We start from the raw sequence: 5551 nt of genomic DNA on the forward strand, positions 1-5551 counted from the left end.
TTTTTTATTCTTTCATTTGTAATGGCCTTCTACATTGGTGTTTTGCCACCCTTCCAAAGTCTACTCGCCCCCCATGTAAAATGTTCTTGCTTTGCATCAACATAAAGACAGAGTTAGATGTTTTTTGTTGATTGCGTAAACACTTTGCTAGTGTAAAGTGTTGCATAACAGCTCAGGACTTCTGTTCTCCACCTCAGACCCTGCAGGAGTTCTGTTAACTGTGTAAACAGTTGAAGGGTTACGGTAGTCAAAGCATGTCGACACAGGAGCTAAAGCTACGGAGTTAAGGAAGAGTGTGTTTCTTGGATATATCACAACTGTCGCACAGAAATTTCACAAACAATCCGCCATCTTTTGAGCATATTTACACGGGTTAGCATACATGCATGTGCATCTCTGACTCCTTTCAAATCAGCGTTGAATGCAGAATAGCTGTGACATCTTCGTCGTCTTTGTTTTGAGAGTTTGTATGTACTTATTGAATTTCCAGAATCACACGTGAAAAATGAGAACCACTGCAAATCATTTCAGACATGTAAAAGAGTCCTTTTTGACCATCAGTGGTCTTTCTTTGACAATTTGCAAAAGCCCATTGAGATAAAGGTACGGCAAAGAGTGACCAAAACAGGTATGATAAATTTACCAAACCATTAAAATAATCTTTTTTTTTTTTTTTAATTTATGCTGCTTTAAAATTCAAAGCGGATAAGTACACATGCTGCTGTAATCTAAGCAGGACTTCACCTGGCAGACAGGTGACCTGCCCCCATGCAGGTGGATTACTGCCACAGAGAGGCATTCACAGCCCTCATGGCTCAGATTCATTTGGACAATACGGCTATGATACATCATGCATGATAAAAGGTATCATAGTAAACTGCAGTAACAGACTCATCAACAAGCTTCAACAGGTTCTTAATTCTGCTAAATCCCGACATTAGTGACCAAATGCAGAAGAGCGCTATGAGAGAGTGGACTGGAGACAGCAGGAGATGGTAGTCAGAGCGCGCTCAGTCAGGTAACATTCTCAAGTAAAAAAGAAAAATGAATAGAAAATGTTCTGAAATTTAAAATATGTTAAGATAAAGAATTCTACCCTGGTAAAAACCCAAATTATTTACTTTTTTTATTTTTTGTTTTACATCACCGGGACATTTTGAAAACGGCACAAAGTGCTGCATTATTCACAAATGCGAAAAATAAGAAAGCATCTCTTTGTTTTATTTTTTTTTTTACGATTTTTATTTTTCAATTTTCGTCAATAAACACACATACACAACAGAACAATACTGGAAATAAGACATATGCATAAACAAGCAACACAAACAAAACAAACAAAAAAACAAAACAAAACAAACAGCTGGAGAGAATGGTCACAAGTGGAAACCAGTTCCATGTAAGGTGATTCAGGGACATCAGAAGTTTTCTAGCAGTCCAGTAGTTAACAGTGCAAGCAAAGTTTTTCAAGGCAAATCAACGAGAGTGTGATCGAAATACGATGAAATGTTACATAGACATCCGTACATTATACAAATGCTCTCATCATAATGGCAGAAATATTTACATTAGGAATGGTCTCCATGTTTTCACAAATAAATCTGTTTTGGAGTGTGAGAGACAGGTCAAATAGTCCAGTGGGATATATTCCATTATTGACCTCTGCCATCCTGAAATTGAAGGGGTTTTGTCTGAAATCCAGTTCTGAAGTATATTTTTCCTTGCACAAAATGTAAGAATATTGTAAAGCTTTTTAAGGTACATGTTAGAGATCCTACAGCTAGAAAGACCTAGAATGAGGGAGACCGGGTCAAACTCGAGGTCTGTTTTCAAGATTTTGCTCATTTCAAGCAGAACATTTGTTTTATTTTTATTTTTTACTGAAATGTTTCTAGAGATTTTTTTGTGGTAGGCAAAAGGAATTTCGGGGGAAAAAAAAGTTTTACAGACAAAAATGAAGAATTTGTAAACTTAATTTAACTAAAATTAAAAGTATTAATTAATGATAATGGAAGAATTATTTTTTGTGACTCACGATTTATTACATTTTGTCACTTTTGCAAATCCCAATGTTTTAAAAAAACACACATTTACATACACACACACACACACACACACACATATATATACATACAAACAGATATGTATCATGTCAGATTTTTATTCTTTTAGTTGTTCGTTTTGTTAGTTGTTGAAATATACTTATTAAAATATATAAATATTATTATTATATATATTTTTTGTCTGATTTTGTTAGGTTTGAGGGGCTTTTTTAAAAAAAATAGTTTGTGTTCTGGCTCCTCTCCTTCTCATACGAGTCCTTGGCTTTACTTTAGTATAACTGTATGTGTTCTTTCTTAATTGGCTGCTCCTCTTTTTGCCTTTGTTTTTTATGCTTTAGTTTAAACTTGATGTTTTTTCTTGCCAGGTTAGTGTTCATAAACCTATATCCTGGCACATTTTTGTAAAACCAGGTTAGTTTCATTTAACTCTGTGAATTAAAAAAATAGCTTTTACATCTTGTAAATGTGTGCCCTAATCCACCAAGGCCTTGATAAACACAGACATAGGATAAATAGAGCAGATTATCATCAGCGTACAGGAAAACATGATGTTTTGACAAATAATAAATGTCTTTCATTAAATTAATTTCATTTTGGAGGGGTGAACAGGTCCAAAAAGTTGAACGTCCTCACAACGAAACATTTGACACAACAGGAATCAACAGGAGCTTTAGAGGGGTCGTGGGGGTTAGAGGGTGCGGCCTCCTGACCTGCCTTTGAACCGAACAGGAAGCTTACATGGATTTTAAGGCTCAGTCAGAGATGAAATGGTTAAAACAAACATAAAACCTTAAAAAGCCACAAATCCCCCCTTTTTTTCCAGTTTGTCTCATTAACGACCAGAACCTGATCAATGCCTGGACAGTTTTTAGAAAACCAGGTCAACCAGGGAGTCCTGACATACTCAGTAAATAAAATACAACTGATACTTTTCAATAATTTATTCCTAATTTGATTATTTAGATGCTCAAAGTTGAAGTAGCTTTCAATATTATTAAAGATGAGGGGACCCTGGTAGGGAACATTGACAGAAGTTGTTCTTCAGAACTGTAATTCTGTTTTATCAAGAAAAGAAGAGAGAAAAAAGATGGAGCCATCGTAGTTCTTTTCAACGACAACATTTCGAGGTGAAGACACCGAGCAGCTGGTGCACACGTGCAGAGCCAAACGCCGCTGCTGCTCCTGCCATGTCCAGCTGAATCCCTTAATCCCAGCTACCAGCGCACAGATTTAGGGATTCATTTACAATCCTGCTGAAAATCTAACGGGCAGATACCTACTCGCCCTTCGGCCTAAAATCTGGTCAGTACATCCACATCCACACAAGAGTTACTGAACACAATCAATGGAATAAGTGTGAAGATACAAACTACCATGTTGATCATGTAAATCCACCACAGATAAAGCAGGATAGAAACATTAGTATCAGATGGGCTGCAATTATGAGAGGAATTTTGAGTTTACTCGCTAAATACTCATGTTATAAGTAAATGCAATGCAGTTGCTTCTGTATTTTGTTAATAATTGAAAAAACAAACACACTTTTTCCCTCTTTGATTCCATTCTTTTTTCCTAAAGTAAAAAAGTAAGAAAAAATTCAGAATTTAATAAATATTTACAACCCTGTTGTTCCTTTCAATGGCTTTTCTTTTACCGTCCATTTTTGTTTCAAAACACATTTTAACTTTTATCAGTAGTATAATGTGAATCGTGATTTAAATGAAGTAATATTTAATTTACTTGCTGGGATATCATGGAAATATAAGTTTTAAAGCCACTTTCTGTCCTGAATAAAGTTAAGATTTTATAGAAGTCAGAATAAATAAATGTCTTGGTTTAATTACAATATCTAAACAGCAAATGGTTTACACGCACATTTTAAAATATATTTTGTACACATGGTTCTCAGCAACAGAACTTTTTGTTGAGCGTTCACAGAAAAAGCCAACGCTTGCTTTTTCAGCCCAAATGACTTTAGTTAAAAGCCATTATTTGAACGGCGTCCGTGAGTCTTTCAGATTCAAAGCTCCCACAGACCTTCAGATGCTCAGGTTTGACGTCTGCTGTAAAACCTCTCTTAATACCTGATCCTCTTGTGTTTGTTGATCCCCGTCCTCAAGTTCAAAAGGGAACCATTTCAGAAATCAAAACACGCCTGCAGATATCACTGTCATTTTAGCCGTTCATGGCTGACTAAGTTAGACTTTAGCGCACTCATCAACCGAACAGAACATCCTCAACCGGAGGTCAAAGGAGAGCTTTTGACGTCCAGACAGACCAAAAAAAACTACTGCTGTCGTCCATGTCTACGCTCATCCATTTTTATTTCTTATTTTACTACTTAACCACAAACCACAACGATCAACAACTGAACACCAATAAGAGGAAAAAACAAATAACTAGATAATGTAGAAAAAACATGTCAATTCGTTGATGTGGGGGGGCTTTACATGGTTCATCTTTGACTCAAACAAATTCATTGATATTCATTAGAAATATTGTTTTCATGTGCTAAGTTTAAGTGTTCAGTGGAGCCGAGGACATAAATATTGGAATGCTGGTATTGATTATCTAGAGCAGTAGTCCCCAACCCCCAGGCTGCAGTCTGGTACCGGTCTGGGGGTCACTTGGTACCGGGCTTCAGAGGAATAAAAACATAACTACTGGACTTCCTTCACAGCATCCATCTATGACGCCTTTTTGATGCATGTCAAGATGTTCCTCTTGGTCAAGTGTCTAAAAATGGTTTCTCTACATACTTAAAGTATCTTCTCTAAATTAAAATCCCCCAAGGTTGCACAGTTTCACGGAGAAGAGCCAGTGAGGAAAGAGAGGAGGAACCTTTGGCTTCAAAGACAAAATAAATCTGCATTTAAAAGTCAAAAACCAAGAGTCATTACTCAGGTTGTTCTCACTCACCATCATTGTATGTGACAACCTTGTACTACTGTTACAAGGACGCTGCTAATAAAGTTACTCACACGGTGGATTCATGTTGATAATTATAAATAGAGTTGAGTTGGTTAACTATTATGATTTTATTTTGTAGCATTTAATGGTCACTCCTTAATAGTCAGACAATGCTGAAGCTTAGTTTGTACTTTAACAGTTATGGGTAAACTTAAGGGAAATTATATATCATATTATACTGAGTACTACATGAAATCAAAAATGTTTAAAGTGGAGAAATACTTAAGTAAAAATAAAAATTTCTCTAAAAAGTTTGGAAAAAGACAGTCCAAGAAAATGTTGTTTTTGATGATCAGTCTTTGGGCCAACAAAAGGTTTGGGACCAGGGATCCAGAGCACAAAGTTCAGGGGAAATAGTTTGAATGTGGTGAACTCACTGAAATCTTTTTTTTCGGTATTAGGGCTCATGTTTTGGTGACTGTTCCATATTTACAAACTGAGGAATAATACTTTCAAAATACAGAATAAAAACCATCCAGTTCTGATTGATTGATTGTGATATCTAACAACAGTTAGATATC

At 35.9% G+C, this 5551-nt stretch overlaps 1 long non-coding RNA gene across 1 annotated transcript; it reads right to left on the bottom strand.

Annotated features, from left to right (window-relative positions):
* Window positions 1–661: 661 nt before the first annotated feature.
* Window positions 662–3031, bottom strand: LOC118599761. Its single transcript, XR_004949255.1, has 2 exons — window positions 1855–3031; window positions 662–1213 (listed from the first exon to the last, which is right to left on the bottom strand). It is a non-coding gene; the product is annotated as an uncharacterized LOC118599761 (long non-coding RNA).
* Between the last annotated feature and the right edge of the window lie 2520 nt (window positions 3032–5551).

Source organism: Oryzias melastigma, linkage group LG15, assembly GCF_002922805.2.
Source record: "Oryzias melastigma strain HK-1 linkage group LG15, ASM292280v2, whole genome shotgun sequence".
NCBI classification, from domain to species: Eukaryota; Metazoa; Chordata; class Actinopteri; order Beloniformes; family Adrianichthyidae; genus Oryzias; species Oryzias melastigma.